The 21,327-nt window shown below is 42.9% G+C and overlaps 2 protein-coding genes and 1 long non-coding RNA gene across 3 annotated transcripts in view; 1 reads left to right on the top strand and 2 right to left on the bottom strand.

Moving 5' to 3' along the window:
- The window catches only part of LOC309702206 (protein NLRC3-like), a 361,701-nt gene that overhangs the window by 92,446 nt on the left and 247,928 nt on the right, over positions 1–21,327 (bottom strand). The gene's annotated exons all lie outside the window — the stretch shown is intronic.
- The window catches only part of LOC309702415 (NACHT, LRR and PYD domains-containing protein 12-like), a 325,943-nt gene that overhangs the window by 258,613 nt on the left and 46,003 nt on the right, over positions 1–21,327 (bottom strand). The gene's annotated exons all lie outside the window — the stretch shown is intronic.
- LOC309702553 lies at positions 45–2,217 on the top strand. The gene is made up of 3 exons (XR_014275617.1): positions 45–1,675; positions 1,761–1,868; positions 1,946–2,217. It is a non-coding gene; the product is annotated as an uncharacterized lncRNA (long non-coding RNA).

Below are 21,327 nucleotides of genomic sequence, written 5' to 3'. Positions count from 1 at the left end.
CATAAAGCTGTGTAATACTTCAGCTTTCCATCATGCAGTAGTAGTTTATTAAACCCCCCAAAATATGACTATCCAGAGTTGGGACCAGGAAGCAGAGTTGCAGTCTTACACGCCTCTCTGCAGCTTCTCTCCTCCTGCTACCCCCCAAAAACCCATCTCCATAGAGACTGTGTCAGCTCCCAAACAGACAAAAAACAAACTAAAAACCAGCAACAAACAACTTAAACATAAACAATCACAAAGAAAGAACAATACAGTATCCACATCTGAACCAAAGAGTAAAACAGTGAAATGTGGATTATTAAACATTAGGTCTCTCTCCTCCAAGTCTCTGTTAGTACATGTTAGTAAAAACATTTCTGCATTTTACCCATATTTTATTTTTAACTCAAAATCAAAGATTCCAGATTCTCCTACATGTTGGTTTTGAATCAGATAGGACGACAGATTTCAGGTGGCCCTGTGTCTTTCTCTATTACATTTGCCACTGTGTAACTCAAAGTTATTTAAGGACTAGTTTATTTCAATGGATGAGTTTACTGACTGACGCGCAGAAGAAATAGTTCTTTATGGAGCCTAGATGGTGTGAATGATGAGACCAAAGACTGCAATATCTTGTACCAAAAATATATTGAATAAATGGAGGAAAGGGGAAATGGAACAAAATAATTAACACAACACACAACATAAATGCCCACAATTAAATAATAAATCAATGCTGTGATTTTTCTGTGCAAAAGTCCTTTTTGGTCCTCTTCTTTTTAAAGTTCACTTTTAAGGTATTCCTCCTTAGAGTCCAGCTTCATACAAATGGGGAAATATGTCCGTAATCCAAAGACGGCTAAGTGGGGGAAAGAGGAAACAAAGAATGGTCCTACCGGCTCGCCACTTCAATATGAAGAAGATTAATTCAAAGGGAGGGAACAAAACCTGACCTGTAGGTCAGAAAAACGTCCATTGGCACATCAAGTTCGATTCAGTTTACCGGTAAACAAATATATTTTTCTGCAAGCCTATGTAACAATGCAAATCATCATCAACCAATGTACAACAGTTAAATTATTAATTATCTTGGCTACGTAGCTTAATCTATACATTCCAGTAGCGTTCGCTACAAACAATACAAAAACAACAATAAAGGAAAACAGCTGTCTAACAGACAGCATAGCCGAATTCAAGGCAACACATAACAATAATCATTCAATCGCACTTTGTTTCAAAGTAAGCCCATTAAAATGCTTAAGTAAATAAAAGTGTTCAAAAACAGCGGTTTTTGAGCCGGAGTTCTGCTCGCGGTGGGAACGCCGCCGCAAAAAGCCACTTTTTAATCGCGAAAACGATCGGCTGGTTACTGACAACCAAAAGGTTGTTTTTGGTAGATATTAAAGATCATGGGTGGGCGGGGCAAATGGAGCAGTTTTCTACAGTCGAGTAAAATTCCAGGAAAGAGCTGGGTGTGGCTTTCCTTTAAATCACATGATCAACAGCTTTAAGATGGAGGCAACTCGCTCAGTGTTTCCTGTTTCATTCTTAGACTGTGGCGATGGTAAGTAGCAGCTTTTCACTTGTTACCTGGCATCTTTTCAGCCACCAATGATAGTCATTGTATGTTATCAACATTTCACTAACTATGTTTTCTCTCATGTTTAAAATAGGCCGACCAAGAGCAAAATAGGTATGTCTGCAGACTCTGCTGTAGCCAAAGTTATCAGATCTCCTGTGTCTTTAAATCCCTAACTGCTCGATCATTATCATTTTAGAAGACAACAATTTCTCAAAGGAGGTTCAAAACTAATGCCTACAAGATTACCAAGAGGATGGTTCGGGGCTCTTACATGACTCCGGGAAGTCAACACTTGGTGGATGAGGTGTGTTACCTTTGACACTTTTAAGACAGTCCTGTTTATCACTACTAACAATAAGCAAATATGTTTTCACTCAACAGATCCTTCACAGCATGTTGTTTCTGGGCAAAATCAACAACATCCCCTTTTCTCCAGAAGAAATCTTCCCTAATCCTTTTGTTTTGGGTTCTTTAATGAGAAGATATCCCAGGCCTTTAAAGTTGTATTCGACTCAGCTTCCCAGGCGAAGTCCCTTCTCCTGTGTGCTCGACATGGTAAGATAACTCTTCTCACATTTTCAGTCAATCTGACAAACTTCCAGTTTTTAGGAAAGTATAATGCAAAGTGCTTTTTTACTGAGAAATCCAAAGAAAATCCATACTGTACCTTATACTTCAACATATGCTTCTAGCTATACTTCTCCACCAAACACAGAGACTGCAGGAGAGCTGGAGACTTGCTTCAGAATTTGTTAGTTCTAAATAATGTCTAACAGACTCATTATTGGAGATGCTTACAGTCTTCAAGGCGTATATGATGCTGTCACTGTGTAGCTGCTGGATCTGTTAAGCTCAAAGACTCTAAATTCAGCGTGTTTTGACAGCCCGGCATAGCAAAATAGAAAAAAAAAGGTCAATTAGCAAATTTAATTATAAATTAGTGAGAACAAAGATGGATTTTTGCTTATTGATTTAAAATTAAATAGATTTTTGTGACTTGTTTCACCCCCTATCTTAAAATGTCTAAACCAAAAGCATCCAATGGTCCTGCATAGTTAAATAAGTCAAGCAGCGAAACAAACATGTTGATCAACTTTCTATGAAAAACAACTATATAATCAGGTGCAACACTTTGACCAGATCTGTAACTGTTTTCAGATCGTCCTGCAAAATAACTCAGAGAATGAAGAGCAAATAAAGCAGAGTCTGCAAGATCTCCTCACAGACTTGGACTTAGAAGAGAATAATAAAAAAACAGCTTTCGTCTCGTCCACCATCTGCATTTCTCAAAAATCCCAAACCAACAAATCAGAAAGGTACTGCGGAGTCTCCATGTCCACCAAAGGTCCTAACGCTGGGAAAATTATGATTGCTGCCTCCTGTCTTAGCAAATGGCATAAATATGTATCTGGTGCGGTGATGACCTATTATCCAAACACAGTCCAGAAAGATTACTTTGATGGAACAATTGAAGTACCTGGAAATATCAGGTGTGAGGCTTTTTGTCTCCGTGATGGTGCCAGAATGAAGCCTTGCAGATCATGTAAGAATTTGTTTGGCTTGAACACAGAAGACCTCAGAGAGTGGCCATATGGTAACTGTGCTGAAGCTGAGAGCCTGAGCAATTTGCTTGAAAATGAGAGAGAAGTTGAAACACATGTGGATGAATACTCAGCTGAAAAGGACAACAGGCAGAGAGCTGAGGATGAGGTTGGTAGGGTTCTTAGAACTGTGTTGCAAAGGATTCGGTTTAACTGGACAGGTGAATTTTACAACCCAGAACAAGAGTGAGATTTCATGAAATCGTTTGCATTCATCATTCTGATAAATCAAAGATTCTCTGCTCTGACAGCATCTGTGTGGATTTTCTGTAATCACAGAGACGTGTATAAGCATGTTTACTTTCCATCTCCATGTAATTGTCACATTTAATAATTAAAACTGGCTTCTATGGGTTTTTGTTTGTTTGCTTACATATCTAGTGTTTAATGCAATATGAAGCATTATCAGACAGCATTTATTGGGAAGAATCCCATTTTTATACTGGTCTGTACCCAGGGTACACAGAAAATAAAAACACATGTTTTCTTATTATGATCCCAACTATAATTTACTTAAGCAAAAGCACTACATGTGTAGTTATAATATTTATAGCAGTTACTGTTGAGCTTTAAATTTATCATCTTAAATGTTTATATGCTGATTATATTGCTTTATATAAGAAAGGCCTAACTCTGAGTACACTCTGTGCCAAAAAGTGCTGACAGGAAACTGCATGCTTTTGCAGAAACGTGCTTTTGCAGCTAGAAAGTGAAGCTGATATATATCAGTTTTAATTAGTTTTTACCAACTGCTTGCTAGGGCAATCCCACGAGTTTGGTGTTTTTGTATTGAACATGATTCCAAGTGCTTTCTATAACACATAGCAGAGGTGCCACAACAAAGACTGAGAAGAGGACAGGAAGAGACAGTGAAAGAGATGCACTCCTTCGCCATTCATGTTAAAGCGTTGCATAGCTTTAATTTTAGAGAGTGTTGCATAACTTTAGTCATTTTTCTACCACAGGTGAAGCCAAGAATTGTGAAGCTCTCTTTTGGCCAAATACCAGAATCTGTAAGAAGAAGAAAAAACAAACAATCAAATAGGTCATTATTAAGAGAACAACAATCTCTTGATGATTATCCACAGTGTCTTTGATAACTCTGAGATACAAACTGTCAAGGATATACACATCCCAGCAAACAATAGCTGTGTTTGACTAAAGCGATTAATAACAAGGACAGAGCTACAATCACTACAGTCAAACATAAAGGGCTTAATCCTGAATCCAAGTCTGAGCTGTGATGCCGTTGGTGCTGAAAGCTGCTCAGATCCTGAAGCTGCACGTTTTGTCTCTCTCTAACCAAACCAGCAGCAAAAGAAGACACATTTCGCTTGACATAAACATTGTCATGAATTCCCTCTTACTTTTGCTGGTTTGCTTCCACCACCATTAAAACACACACAGAAAAACAACACAGCACAGCTCTCTGCCTCTCTCAGTGTACTTTAAGAACACCGTTTCCCATCTCAAATCTCTGTTTTTGGCATTATTCGCTTGCTTGTTATGAAGCAGTCTACCGTTGTTTACAGCCATTTTTTTTTAATGACTTCCGACAAGACAGCCTCATTTCTGCTGTTCAATACCAAATTGTATTTATTTTTTTCAAATTAAGTGAAACTGCAAAATGCTCTGCTGTGTCTCTATTAAAACCTCTTATTAAAACCTCTGAATCACTTCAGCAGCATCAGCCAATGTACATTTGTTGAGTCGTGGTTCTCGTCTGCTTTTGTTCTACTGCAGAATAATATTTTTAAGGTTATCTACTGTAAAAAGCTAGGCCAGGAAAATCTGCTTCATGGTTTTGTGTTTTATCCTCAGTTACTTTGACACAAAAGCATCTGCTGTGATGCTCACACCTCTGATGAAGTTTCACAAGTGTCAGTACTGATAAATGATCAGAATTATAATGTTTCTGACTCTCTGAGTAAGAATTAAATGGAATCTAATTGGGACCTTGTGAATTGGAATTGAACAGGTTCTAGAAATCAGTGATGATACTCAGCTCCAATACCCACCTATGATATGAGGCTTACGAACGCTGACTGGGTTTCATTTACCAGCTTTTTATGTTCTTCCTGCAGTTTCCTCCCCACATCACTCATCTTAACTTTTTTCCAGTCCTCCTCAGTCTAAACAGAACACACAACAATACAAAGAAAAGCTCAGGTGATTGATCTCTAACACTAGGCATCCCCAGTCTTATTCTTAGCAGTCTAACTTCTCACCATATCTTTGAAGGCCTCTCCACTGTAGTAGCGCTTGGATGCTGGATACTCTATCGTTTTGTCACATAGTTCCAGGAAACTGGAAGCCACCAGATGCAGCTCCTCTCCGTCATAGCCGTACAGCTTTTTGTCCTCACACGTCATCAGCACAAGCTCGTCACATGGACATGAGGTGCCCTTTACCACACCAATAACCTGCATTTTTACAATCTCGGGAAGGTAGAATTTTCCCCAGGCGTTAACTTCATCATCATCCCCGTTGTATTTGGTGTTCTCAAGCTCTTCTATCCACAGGTCAGCACCACTTGGCTTCTTCAGGTGAACGCACATGCTTTTGTTTTTGGAAACAAAATCTTTCACCCATTTCAGGTACTTTTCACCTGGAAAGAAGCAGACAAGGAAATATGGATGAATGTAGAAGTGTTGGAAAAGACAAATAGCAAGGTTATCCTACAGCAGTTTGTGAAAATGTTGTATCTTGAAATAAGCAGGCAAAATGAGGATCTCACTTATCTCATATGTTCTGACTACCGACTTTCTTCAGTTAAAGGACAAAAAAAGGGCACACTGGAGGCTGACAGAGTGTGCAATGGTGGGAATCATTTTGCAGAACTCACTAAAGTTTGTTTCTCCTGGAACAAGCTTTTTACACTTCGGCAAATGAAAATACTGTGTTAAACTAAAAAAAGAGCACCAGACCAAGGTCTACAGTACTAACAGAAAAGCATGCCGTTACCTGTTGCCTGTCGACACAGCTGCTGATCTTCCGTACCAAAAAAATGAGGATCCCTGAAAGGAATAGAAAGGTTATGTTAAAATGAATGACTGTCACGGTGATCATGGGAAGCTCCAAAATATCACAACAATAGCTACGAAATCACAAAATGCAGTGTGATGTCTGTAAGCACCAAACATGACATCTCTGCAAATTCATCTTGAAATATGTAGGTACCTCACACGTACAGCTGCAGCCATCTCAGCCATTTATCACTGTGGCTGCCAAGTGGCTGCCACTTCACAAGCGCATGGCACAACATAGAAGAGCCACCTCCACAGGACAAGACTCAGCAGTCCATCTGCATCTTAAGGATAAAGGACACTCTTTGAGGATGCTAATGTTCACATTTTGGACAGAGAGGACAGATGGTTTGAAAGAGGAGTGAAAGAAGCATCTATGTCCACTGTGAGCGACCATCTTTGAACAGAGGCGGGGTTTACGACACCAACTCTCTGCCATCTATAATCCAGTTTTGAGATCCTTCCCAGACGCCTTAACGCCCACTCACATCCTGGGCCATCTGACCTCAGGAATTCGCATGATAAGGTGGGGCCAGGTTTCACAATGAACTCACCCGAAACTGGCTGATTGGGGCCCACACCCAGTTTCCCACCTTGGCTCAGGCGATTAGAGGATCATCAGGGGTCCTTTTGTCCCTCTGTGGGGGGTCACTCCCACTAGGCTTATATCTGGGACTCTCCACCATTTGACCTTAGAACTGAAGAAGCTTCTCGGATGAGAGGTGAAACGTCTTCAAGTAACTTAAAGAAGTCCAGACGCTTTTCTTTGCAAGCTCCTTTGACTACGATGACCTGGATGACTGAGAACCTTCACAGACATAAGGTGAATGTGACAAACAAAGCGCCTTCTTGTTCTCTGTGATAATGTAAAGTTATTAATGAAAAAACAAACGAGTAAAAAACGGACTGGAAACATGTCTTCAATCAAAACTCGACAAAAACAAAGAAACAGCCTCACTTCTCTGCGACGCTCCCTAAAAATGACGTTACGTGTTACGTACCAGAGATTTCTATACAGCCCTTTATCAAGCCGAGAGAAAGTGACGCAAAACCCTCCAACTAATAACGACTAGCAGAGAGGCTCAGCTGAGTGTAGTTACCTGGTTTGCAGACGCATACAGACGTTTCCTGTCCTCTCGGACGCAGCTGTGATAGAACATGTGGTGCATTACCGCCACCAACTGGCTTGGAGTGAGGACCGGAAATCGCTCATGCCAAATCAAAAAAAAAAAACATAAAGAAAGATTAAGTGAAGAGATAAATGAATACATTAAATCAAGAAGAAAAAAACCCACCACCGGACATATACATCCTCATATCCTTCTGTACAAATGAGTTTGTTTTAGAAACTGAAAAAAGCCACAAAACCTTCACATCTAGAAATCCTTTGCAGTAAAACTTGTTTTTTTTGGCAGGTTCCACAGGTTTTGAATCAGTTTTCTTCTTTATTCCTGATAATTTTGACAATGAAAAAGAACATGTTCTATAGGGCTTTGGAGTTGACGTCACGCCGCAATGCATTGTGGGAGCGCGGCACCATTTTCGAGGTCTACGAATCAAAACAAACACACTGTGTTGGAACGACGATTACAAGATGCTTAAAAGCAGCTCAAAAGAGAACGGACTGTATAGAGACCGGTTGCGTCCAGAGGCGAAGCGGCGGTACTTGCAGAAAATAGCGTGCAGTGGAAATGTGGACCCGTATGAAATACGGCCGTGGAGTAGAAACCCTGAAGACGTAGCCTGACATATTCTCGTACCTTATCTGTGGAGTCAGCGCGTACAAGTCGTCATTCAAACAAAGGTAAGTCAGCTCGAGTACTGCGTGTGAAATGCGTTTGATTTCCCTGCAAACATTCACATTAGTGCAGCATAAATTCATTCATGAGGGGAAATTACAGTGAGAACATGTGGAGGCTGTTAGAGGGAGAAGATAGTGAGTTCAGTGCAGGGCTGTGCAGAGAGGTTTAAAGGGGCGGGTGCTCAAAGTTAAAAAGGGGCACATTGAACCAGGCTGAATAACAACAACACACATTCATCAAGAATCTAATATGGGAAGGGCAGGGCTGTGTTGGTCTGAGACTGTAGACATTAAAAAGTCCACAGGAGAGATGGTAGCTGATTAAACAAGTGTCATGAGATAATAACAAAATGCAAAGATTGGTGACAGCGCTTGGAACCACAAGGCAACAAAAAACTATGTATCTAAAAAAAAAAAAAAAAAAAAAAAAAATTTATATATATATATATATATATATATATATATACATACATACATACAGTGGGGCAAAAAAGTATTTAGTCAGCCACCGATTGTGCAAGTTCCCCCACTTAAAATGATGACAGAGGTCAGTAATTTGCACCAGAGGTACACTTCAACTGTGAGAGACAGAATGTGAGAAAAAAATCCATGAATTCACATGGTAGGATTTGTAAAGAATTTATCCGTAAATCAGGGTGGAAAATAAGTATTTGGTCACCTCAAACATGGAAAATCTCTGGCTCTCACAGACCTGTAACGTCTTCTGTAAGACGCTTTTCTGTCCCCCACTCGTTACCTGTATGAATGGCACCTGTTTGAACTCATCATCTGTATAAAAGACACCTGTCCACAGCCTCAAACAGTCAGACTCCAAACGCCGCCATGGCCAAGACCAAAGAGCTTTCGAAGGACACCAGGAAAAGTATTGTAGACCTGCACCAGACTGGGAAGAGTGAATCTACAATAGGCAAGCAGCTTGGTGTGAAGAAATCAACTGTGGGAGCAATCATCAGAAAATGGAAGACATACAAGACCACTGATAATCTCCCACGATCTGGGGCGCCACGCAAGATCTCATCCCGTGGGGTCAAAATGATCATGAGAACGGTGAGCAAAGATCCCAGAACCACACGGGGGGACCTGGTGAATGACCTGCAGAGAGCTGGGACCAAAGTAACAAAGGTCACCATCAGTAACACACTACAACGGCAGGGAATCAAATCCCGCAGTGCCAGACGTGTTCCGCTGCTGAAGCCAGTGCATGTCCAGGCCCGTCTGAAGTTTGCCAGAGAGCACATGGATGATACAGCAGAGGATTGGGAGAATGTCATGTGGTCAGATGAAACCAAAGTAGAACTTTTTGGTATTTTGGTATCCTGTATTTGTTGTTGAAGACTTCTTCAGCTTCTTCTCAAGGACATCAGCTGCTTGTTTGGCAGCAGAGGCAGTTAAGAAGCTTCCTGAAAAACACTGAACAGTGAGTTCACTGTGGCATATGACAGATTCAGCTTTCTGTGTGCAAATGTGTCTGTGTCGACCTTTCAAATGCTGTTGAATCCAAAACATCAGCGGCTCCTCGGCTGCTCACTTCATGCACTTCTGTCTGTGTGACAGTCCAATGACATCACAGCTGTTTCCAGCCCCAGTGTCTCAGGACTGGACACCTTTAAACATGTCGAGGATCAAACAGCGTCCAGCTAAACACACATGAAACTATCAGAGCTGACAATCATTCCAATAACATCTAATGGTTCATGTATGTAGACACAGGACTACAAGGAAATGGCTCTCAGCATCTGGCTGTGGGAACACATGAGTCCCTGTTTGTGTTCAGATTGTGTGCATGTTTTAGACGTGTGTCACATGTAGAAACACAACAATCCCACAATGACACACAGATGTGTTTGACACAGCTGTGCAGCTGTAAGTTGTTTCTAATGATTCATTGAAGCTCTTCTAACATTCTGGAGACGATCAGTACATGAATCTGTTCAACACGACAACAATTTGACTTCAGTGTGAACGTTTGCATTAAATAACCTTCTTCATCCAGCTGACAGCATCTTCATCCTATGATGTGAACAGTTCCTCCTGTTGATGACAAACCTCTGACAGGATCTGCTTGAGGAGCTTTTTCATGTGCAGCTCTCTGAGCTCAGGGCTGAGCTGCTGTTTCATCTTTAAGAGCTGCTGCCTCCTCGCCGGACTTGTTCTCCTCTTCTTCTCCTAATGACACCATTTCTGCTTCATATAAAATTCAATAAAGATGCTGACATGTATCTGTAGCAACAACATCATTGAATCTAGAACAACTGGAGCCAAACCAGTGGCTGTGCTGGGATCACTGGTGAGCCAACACTTCCTTGTTGATGCAGATTTCAGGGCTTCCTTTTGCTCCTCCGTTATAACTGTTCTCTCTTCTCAACACATGATGACACAAAGGAATCAGCAGTGACAAAGATGATGCTGAAGAGAAGCACACACTTCACACATATAACAGAGCAGTGCAGTTACACACACCTCTGCTCGACATCAGGCCTCAAACAAAGACACAAAACACTAACTTGACTCCAAACAGAAGACATTCTCGCAAAAAAATCACGGTTTTAGTAACGCAGTAACGCAGCGTTCCTACGGGAAAGTAACGGTAATCTAATTACTGTTTTTGCAATAGTAATCCCTTACTTTACTCGTTACTTCAAAAAAATAATCGAATTACGCGTTACTGGAGCGTTGTTCTCCTCTGTAACAAAGCAGTGATAAAGGAATAGATGCTGATTTTATTAACTTGTGTCTTTGTGCTGCTGGATTCAGTCTGAAGCAGGCAGCAGTGCTGAACCTACCAGTGTAAATGTGATGGTGGAAGCAGAGGCCAGCACTTGGCAGTGCTAAACACAATAAAAGACTCACAAGTTCCTGCTCAAAGGTCAGCTGCCTTCAGATCAATCATTAACCTGCAGCAGGTTGTGGCCTGATGTGTTTGTAAGAGTTTCACTTTCAGGAGGAGAAGATTTAAACGAGTCACACAAATGTGAACTACAAAGTCTGTGACACACAATTTATGCAAACTGCAGGAAATCTGACCTGAAGAAATCCAGTCTTCTGCCTGTTGTGGTTGTGACAGCTGCTCGTAGGAGAGTTTGTTTGTAGGAGGTGGAGATGTTCTCAGATCAAGTGCGTAATCGTCTCTTTGTGTAGACGCTAAAAGCTGTGAGCCAAAACTCTCTGCTCTGAAACTCTTCACTCAGTCCTCACGCTGAGAGTTTAGAGGCTGAACTTCTTGTTCCTCCATAACACTTTTCATGAAACAGCAGAAATGAGCTTGTGTTTCTCAGCAGTGCGCACACAGAGAACCGATCCTCTCTGCTCAGTCTGAACAAATCAAAGTGAAACGTCAGTGAAAACACAGCTGCTGATCAAACTGTGTCAGATTAATGCCTCAGTGTTTCACTGTGAGGTTAAAAAATACATAAAAATGATTTAAAGAAGTAGGAGGCAGATTTTCACAATAAGAGCACTTTGTTTTTAATTCAGTTAATGTCAAACTGTCATCAACACCTCTGTGTTGTCTCCGTCTCTGAGCAGATTCAGGCATTACTCAAATAATAAAGGCTTTTTTTCACTATTATACTTTTCATTAGTCTCCAGGTTGATGATTATAAACAGAATTATTAAAGTTTTTATCATTTCAGGCTGAAAATCAACATGAATTTGGTTCTAATCAAAGAAGCTCCTTTAATGTGTGTCATTAAAATCCTCACACAGGCTTAAAAAGGCGACATTAACATTAAAATAAATGAAAGAAGCTTCAGCTGAGAGCTTCATGCAGTCATCATCAGCAGCTCATAGCAGTCACAGCTCTTTATTACGCAGCTTTGCAGGAATTAAAGTGGCTGAAGTGTCAGAGTTTGTGTGAGAAGCTGCTTCATGGACAGCTGTACACACGTCTTTATTATTTCTTCATAAATCAAACACACAGGTTTGTCTGTAGATGATTTAAAGTGTGTCGTTGTGCAGTTAAAGCTGTTTGTGTGACGCCCTGACCTCCTGTGAATGAAACAGCCAATCAGATCCATCAGAGAGAGAGCAGGAAGTGTTGTGTGTTTGTGACAGAACAAGGAAACAGTGATGATGATGAACATAAAGGTCCTCTGATGTTTCCTGTTACAGTAACGCTTGTTCATCTGTTGCTCTCCTACACTTTCCTATAAATAAAGGAGAAAAAGTCCGTTTAGTTTCATTTCCTACAGCTCAGAGTTACACTTCACATTCCTGCAGTCACATCAAAAAGCTTCACTTTGGTCCAACATCTACATGTTAACATGAAACACAGACAGACTCAGAACATCTGGAACATCTGCAATTTGACCCAAACTGTTATAGCCAGGATATTTTATTTTATTTATTTATATTCTGCCTGTTAGCTTAGCACAACAACAACAACAAAAAAAACAAAAAGGCGCTCTCTCACCCAGGAAACATGCAGAGAGAGAGAGAGCATCACCCTCTAACCATGGCAACCGTAATGCTGCCACCTAGAACATAAGAACATCACAGCTGTCAAACAAAACCCAAATTGTCCTGACCGCCACAATATGAAACAGGGAAGTACCGCCGTGTAATCCATTTACTTCAACAAAGTAACTGTATTCTAAATGCCACCTTTTTAAACGGTAACTGTAACGGAATACAGTTACTCATATTTTTTTTTTTTTTTTTTTTTTTTTTTTTTGATCCAACATGGCGGCGCGTGCACACGCAGCGGCTTCTCTCTCTCCCGAACAAACTACTTTTTCGTGTTTTTCGTCCTGTAAGTTGCAGTGTTTTTGTAAGTCTTTGTCGCGTCTATCTGTGTGCAAGCGAGGATATGCCCGAACACTTCTTCTCGACATCGGCAGAAACAAACTTTTTAAGTTAAACTCTGTGGACACCGAGAAGCTGAAAGATCTGGGTCTGCTCCGAAGGCCTACTCAATCACCGACCCCCACTCCCGCACTTCGCCCACAATGGATGCGCCTCAAGCGGTGTGAGAGGAAGCAGAAGAGGGGTAAGCGCGGTGGCATCCGAGCTAGGCTAGCGGCTAGCCCACACAAACCCGCCATCCCCTCTATCGTTCTGGCCAACGTACGCTCGCTAGAAAATAAACTGGACGACATCCGACTGCTACGTTCATCTCAAAGGAATGTAAAGGACTGCTGTGCTTTTGTGTTCACGGAAACATGGCTCAGCGACAGTGTCCCGGACCGCGCCATTCAGCTCGACCAGCTAACATGCTACCGTGCTGACAGAGTCATCGTCGCGGGAGGTAAGACCCGCGGGGGAGGACTTTGTGTTTACATCAATGATGCCTGGTGTCGCGATGCTGTTGCGGTCTGCAAACACTGCTCACCAGTGCTGGAGTTAATGGTTATTAAGTGCCGGCCATTCTATCTACCGAGGGAATATACAGCCATACTCCTGTGCGCTGTGTACATCCCTCCCTCCTCCAATGTCAACAACAGGAGTGAGGCACTGAATGAACTGTACCAGCACATCAGTGAGCAGCAGACAGCCCATCCTGATGCTTTTCTCATCCTGGCTGGGGATTTCAATCATGCAGACTTAAAGTGCGTGTTTCCAAAAATACAACAACACATAGACTTTCCAACAAGGGGAAATAACACACTGGACTTTGTTTACACCACCCAGAGAGGAGCTTACAAAGCTTTTCCCCTCCCCCACCTCGGCGCCTCAGACCATATCACTGTCATGCTAATGCCTGCTTACAGACCGCTCGTTAAAGTGACCAAACCGGTTCGTAAGCGGATACAAGTGTGGCCAGAGGGGTCTTCAGAGGCTCTACAGGACTGCTTTAATACTACAGACTGGAACATGTTTAAGCAGGCTGCCACCTACAACAACACCACTGACCTCCAGGAGTACGCAGAGACTGTTACTGCCTACATCAACAAGTGTATTGAGGATGTAACAGTCACGAAAACCATAACTGTCCGGGCCAATCAAAAACCATGGATGACAGGAGAGGTCTACAGGCTGCTGAAAGCTCGGAATGTTGCCTTCAGAGTTGGAGACGAGGCAAGCCTGAGGACAGCTAGGGCCAACCTTTCCCGTGGCATCAGAGAGGCTAAGAGACAGTACTCCAGGAAAATATCTCATCACTTCAAAGACAGCAGAGACTCACGGAGCCTGTGGCGGGGCATTCAGACCATCACAGATTACAAGCCCCCACCACAGACCTGTGATAGCACTATCCCCCTGCTGAACGAGCTGAACACTTTCTTTGCTCGCTTTGAAGTCCAAAACAGCACCACTGCACAGAAGACCCCACCCCCTCCTGGTGACCAGGTGATGACTCTGTCACCGGACAGCGTGAGGAGATCCCTCAGCAGGATCAATGCACGTAAAGCTCCGGGTCCTGACAACATTCCTGGTCGTGTACTGAGAGACTGTGCAGTGGAACTCACTGATGTCTTCACAGACATCTTCAACATATCACTCATCCAGGCTGTCGTCCCCACATGTTTTAAAGCCACCACAATCATTCCGGTTCCAAAAAAGTCATCTCCCTCCTGCTTTAATGACTACCGTCCTGTTGCACTTACTCCCATCCTGATGAAGTGCTTCGAACGACTAGTCATGCAACACATCAAGACTGTCCTGCCCCCCTCCCTGGATCCCTTCCAGTTTGCCTATCGGCCCAACCGCTCAACCGATGATGCCATCTCCACTGCACTCCACTCGGCACTCACACACCTGGACAAAAATGACTCATATGTTCGAATGCTGTTCATAGATTTCAGTTCAGCATTCAACACCATAATCCCCCAACAGCTCATTCAAAAACTGGTCCAGCTGGGGCTCAACACCTCACTGTGCAACTGGCTGTTGGATTTCCTCACCGGAAGACCTCAAGCAGTACGGGTTGGCAGTAATACATCCAGCACCATCATTTTAAACACGGGGGCCCCGCAGGGATGTGTGCTGAGCCCCCTCCTCTTCACTCTGCTGACCCATGACTGCACTCCATCATACAGCTCCAACCTCTTCATCAAGTTTGCGGACGACACAACGGTGGTGGGTCTCATTAGCAACAGGGATGAGACCGACTACAGAAGTGAGGTGAGACGCCTGGCCACGTGGTGTGCTGACAACAATCTCTCTCTGAACGTGGAGAAGACGAAGGAAATTGTTGTGGACTTCAGGAGAATGCACACCCAACATGCTCCTCTGACCATTGACGGAGCGTCTGTGGAGAGAGTGAGCAGCACCAAGTTCTTGGGTGTGCACATCACAGAGGATCTCTCCTGGACGTACAACACCACAGCACTGGCCAAGAAATCACAGCAGCGTCTCTTCTTTCTCCGCAAACTAAGAAGAGCAGGAGCACCAGCCCCCATCATGTACACTTTCTACAGAGGCACCATCGAGAGGATCCTGTCGAGCTGCATCACTGTGTGGTTTGGAGCCTGCAATGCGTCCTGTCATAGAACCCTCCAACGCATAGTGAGAGCTGCAGAGAGGATCATTGGTGTCTCTCTCCCCTCCCTCCAGGACATTTACAGCACCCGTCTCACTAAAAAAGCCCTTTGCATAGCGGCTGATCCCACACACCCAATGCAAAGCTTCTTCAAGCTGCTGCCGTCGGGGAGGAGACTGCGGAGTCTCCAGGCCAGGACCAGCAGGCTGAAGGACAGCTTCATCCATCAGGCTGTCAGGAAGCTTAACTCCCTCCCGATTCTGCCCCCTCTCCCCTCTCTCCTCCACGGTCTCACTGAACTCTGTCACACACACACAAACACGCACACTCTCTGACTCACTCACTGGCCTGCACCAGTTACCAGTCACTTTGTGGAGCATTGGACTGCCATTACCTCATAAGACTTTGTTGTTACACTTTCTCTTACCGTACACTACTAAATCTCCATTTGCACTATTTGCCTATTTGCACTACTCTGCCTGGTTTACACTCAATGTCACTTACCCATTATATTGTATATTATACAGCTTTCTTGTTATATGTAAAATTGTATTTATTTAAATTTTTACTTTTTAATTATTTTACTTGCATTTTTTAATCACTTTTATATTTAAATATATTTAAATGTTCATTTGCTATTTATCTAGGGATTGAAGAGTAACGCAATTTCTATTCTCCGTATGTCCTGTACATGTGGCAGAATCGACAAATAAAGTTGACTTTGACTTTGATATTTTGTATTTTAAATACATAACGGCGGTGCATGTATTCCATTACTCCCCAACACTGTATATATATATATATATATATGCCTCTCCCCACCGCAGGGAAAAGGGTAACACCACCTGGGTCTGGGTGCAGTTCCCCCCTCCAGGGGCAAGGGTACCTAGACCCGGTTTGTAGAGTACGCTTGGGGAGTGTGATCGTGTGTACAGCGTCTCTTTATGTCTGTCTCCACGTCGGTTGAGTGTGGAGTAAGTGCATATGAGAGCATGAGGGTGGGAATGGATGTTTGTGTCTGTGTGTGCCTGTATGTCTGTGTCTATATGTCAGGTTGGGTATCAGACGCCCCACCACCACTTCCCCTGCCAGTGGCGGACTCCCTCAGGTGTCGGTGCGTTGGTGGTCCTTTGTGTCTGGGGATGGGCGTCCAGGTACACACCGGCTCACTCCTTGGCGGCCGCTTATCGGGGCCTGGAGCCTGGGGCTCGCTCGGGCCACTTCGGAGGTGGGGGTGCCCCCGGCCTCTCGGCCTGGGGCTCGGTCACTCAGGCACGGCTGGCTGCCGGCGGAGCTCACGGGCGCGTCACTGCAACTCCCCCTGACTTCTGCTCCGCGGCTGCTGAATGAGCCCTCATCTGGGACTCTCCTCAGCTCTTTCCGGGACAGTGGCGCGGCTGCCCCTCTGTGGGTCTTCCTTGGTCTCTTGTGTTCTGGGGGCCTCTGGATGTCTGGAGTTTTGATCTCCTCCATACCTGCTTCATGCCCTGGAGGACGGGGCTGTGGCCCCCCCACACCCTCTAGCAGATCATTACATGAAAACCTTTTAAAAACAAGCGCGTCCATGCTCACAGGTGTACACACGGGTGATCACACCCACAAACTACACCCTTTTTGGCTCCTACCTCAAAGCACACTGTGTTCTGTTGATCTTATGTGCTGCACAATAATGTTTAATATTTAGTATTTACTGTCATATTCCCATAGATCATCGTGATGTTGTTTATTATGTTGCTCTCTTTTTTTGCTTGTTTTCTCTTTTTTCTTTCTCAACAGGTGATCGATAGATGCATTTTGATCGATGGATGTATATTTTGTCTGTTTGTTATGTTGGTTTTTTTGTTTTTTGCCCTTTATCACCGTCCCTCTTCCCCGCTGTTTTTCTTTCCCTCTTTCTTTCCCCAGTCAAGTCTGTCCCGTATTTAACAAGTGAAAATAAAATAAACAATAAAAGGTGAATCAAATGGACCATTTGGTGAAGTAAATCCGTTGGGCATCTTTCTTCGTCTTTAGACAATAATTAAAATAATAATAATAAAAAGAGCCAAACGGGACAGGCAAAAAAAAAAACTACACAATCATTTTCCTCCAATGACGACTTTTCACTTGCAGAAATGGTCCTGTGTGATTTCCAGGCTGTGATATAAAAACTAGTTCCTAATGGCAGCGACTCACTCAGTAAACATGTGTTTCCTTCACCAACCTCACACACAGATCCAATAAGATCAGGAAGTGGGCAGTATAGTACAATATGTGTTATTCTGTGCTGCACTGCCCAAACTAAAGATCTGCTGAAGTGTTGGAAATGATCCAGATGTTTATTTTGGACGATACAGCAGAAGATCAGACATGAAAGTGGAGATAACACAGAAGACCTGCAGCAAAGGTCAGAGGTCAGACTGGGCCCTGGATTCAACAATGAGCCAATGATCATCAAGCAGTGACTAAAGCAGAGCCCTGACGTTCTGACATTCATCACACAGTCAGAACAAATGTCTGCTGATGACTTCATCTCATGAAACGACTGATAGATGTCAGTTCATTGATCAGCTGAGCTGCTGATCTTCATCGTCACAGAAACATTCAGCTTGTTTCAATCAGTAAATAACTCCCACTACTCCCAGTTTGAACTGTTCCCACTCAAAATGCTGTGAGAACAATGATCATTGTAGGACTTCACAAACATCACGTGTTGTTTTCCACATGTAAGATCAGCAAACACACAGAAACTTCCTGTTGCCACACACGGCCTCTAAAATCTCTTCCACGCTTTCTGTCTGAAGTCCACTCTCTGTGTCGGATCCACAGGAAACAACAAGATCTTCTTAACATGGTTTTCAATGTGTCTTGTTGAGAATTCAGTTTTACCCCGGTTCTTCTTATTCCTCGAGCATCCAGAGATGGCACCGGACTCAGTAGTCATTTTCACAAAATCTTTATTCATCTACATTCATCTTCATTTAAGCATGCACTTCTAGAAGGGAAGATGAGGCCGGTGTCCCTCTACAAAAATCTTCACTCCTTTGTTGGTTACAGTCAGCTTTATAGAAGTGACCCCATCATAAAACCCCCTCTACGGTGTGCTGCAAACTCTCTCTGTTTGTATGTGCACGAGCACGTGAATGCCTACATGTGCACGTTCCCACGTGTCTATGTGAGTGCTCGTGAGTGAGTGTGTGCGCATACCTGTGTGTATGTGTGAGTGCACATGAGTGAGTGTGCGTGTGGATGTGTGTGTGTAACAGTTAAAACACTGTGGGGGTAGATGACTCCCTACAGGTCATAAACCCCTACCTTGCATCCTCTGGGGAATTTCCACTCAGTGGGGGAGAAGCCTTCTAAAATCTACTCCTAACTTCACAAGAGAGTGAGGCCTTTATTACTTTACAAACAGTGTCCCTACAATAATTCTACATTCTATGATAACATATTTCTAAACTCTAAAATAAGCTAAACATTCCTACAAGTCCCCCTTTTTTATCTGCTCCATGGCAGATAAAACTAAACTAAATCTTTCACCATAATGTTTTCATACTGTGACTCCCCATTTCCCAAAAGTGGCATCATGGTGTCGGCCTTTGTATCAGACTCTCCCACAGCACGATTGATGAGTCTTACGAACAAGGCTCTGATACAAGGCACACAACAACACCCACATGTCACTAATACTGCAATGAAAACAGACAAAGAAACCATAATTGACATACGTAATAAAATCTTTCCATTGCCCAAAGACAGAGGTCGTCCACGCTTCCAACAGGTCATCTAATCCCGAATGCTCATACACTGCGGTGGACGTCTTTAGGCCTTCCAGAACTCGGGTCACAGAGCTGTCGGGAACTGTGTTATTTGGAATGAAAGTACAATACATATCCCCAAACGCCCCCTTTTTATCCCAACAACATATCTAACGCCATCCGATTTAGTACTGCCATTAAAGACGTTGGACTCAACTGTTCAGTAAGCCCTTGCATTTAATGACAGCACAAAGATCAAATGCATACGAGATTGTGGACCCTTTAACGTAGTCCAACTCTACACCGCCATAATAATCCAAACACTCATCTGATTTACCTGTTTCACTACGTTTGGTTCGCTCCACCGTGGCCTGTGATGGTGGAGTTGCTGGAATGGATTCAGGTCTGTCTCTGGGCAATTCACTTGCAAGAAAAATCACAGTTACAATCACAACAGTTATCACTCCTAACACTACCATTGCTCTCCACTTTCCCCATAACCCCATTTTAGTTATTTCTCTCATCGCTTTTGTCCAATGTAATCTCACTTGTTCTTTTGTTTTGTTTTGTCTTTTTGTTTTTTATTTACTTTTGTTTTCGTCGTTATTGTTATTATTATTTTTAAACCTTTATCTTCTGAGTCGGGTGATTCTCTCTTACTCTTCTTTCTTCAACTTCCGGGGTAGACTACCCTTCAGTCGTTGCATGGATCAGGGATTTATTCTGTCCCTGGGCTGGGATCCATGTAGGGGGGTCTCAGCCGAGTTCCCCCTCTTTTCCTTTGCAGAGAGCCTTTCCGACCTCTTAGGCTCTTCCGCTACAGCACACTAGCTCCAGTGGTACCAGGTTTCCCCTTTCCCTTTCAGTCGGACCGCGTGTGAGGTCCTGGTCTCCACCTCGAATGGACCCCCCGTCCACCTGGGCTCGTTCCACTTTCGTTTGTAGACCTTCAGCCACACCCACTTTGCCTCTGGCACCTCACGACATCTACAAATTGAAAAAATAACACTCCTCTCGCCACACGGCTTTCGCCATGTGTCAACTCCCCAATGAGACATGCATAAGAATGTTGCACAGTCTCCCTAAAACAATCTAAATCAAACTTCACATTTGCAACCAACTATAGATCATGAAAGTGATAAAGTACTCAGCATAACAGACAAGTATCATGTGCAGGTTTTCTCCAATCATTAAATCACTATTATTACCATAATTTGTCCCAAATCATGAATCATCCCAATTTATTCCACAATTTAATCTGTGACTTCCCTTAAACAATGTCACTCCACCCATTTCATCACTATGAGCTCAATAGCCCATCTTCAAATATTCCATAAAAGCTGCATCCCTTATTTGTTTTTCTCATGTCACTTGTCCACTTCTGCTGAATGCTACATGCACTCTTAAAGAAAACAAAACCTGTAATAAAGAAACAAACATCCACCAATTGTTCTGCTAAAAACCACATCATCAAATCACATAAAAAACTGCAATGCTGTAGAAAAAATGCAAATGTTAGCGCTGCGCAGGTGTGTACACACTTTCTCACAGTAACTTCTGTGAGTACCACAAGCCCGTGAATAACACACCTCTGATAGATTCACAAACATAAAAATGGCATTTAAAAGGTTAAACCATCACGCAACCTCAGATGTTGCTGTCATTTTTCTGCTCCTGTAACAGAGACACACACAGAGATACATCCACACCTTTGTCAGGTGGGGGTTGACTTCACGCAATGGTGTTAAGTCAGTCAGTCTTGTCAGCTTTTACCAGTCAGTCAGTTTGTTTTATTTCCATTCATTCATTCATTCATTCATCCATTCTTACTTTCTTTGCTGATAGTGGAACCTGTCGTCGCATTTAGTTTCCACTCTCAGCAAAATGACGTCATTTCAAAAAGAAAAGAAGAACTTTAGATCAGATTACATTGCTGAATCCTTTTTGGACAGGGACTTGTCCCAATAAGTGGCTTTCTCCAGAGCCCATTTTAATGTGGAGAAACCCACCCGCAACGGTTTTCTTCCCGACGTGCAGATCTGCTTAAAGAAAAGAAATTCACAAACAAAAATCAGTGCACTGTTCAAAAAATAAAAATAAAATGAAAAATGACAAATAAACTGAAAAACAAAAGAAAAAATACAAAAGCCCGGTCTTAGG

This window comes from Aulonocara stuartgranti (assembly GCF_965226115.1).
Source record: "Aulonocara stuartgranti genome assembly, chromosome: 3".
In the NCBI taxonomy this organism is placed as follows: Eukaryota; Metazoa; Chordata; class Actinopteri; order Cichliformes; family Cichlidae; genus Aulonocara; species Aulonocara stuartgranti.
Note: the sequence above shows the minus strand (reverse complement) of the source record. Positions and strands in the feature narration are given on the sequence as shown.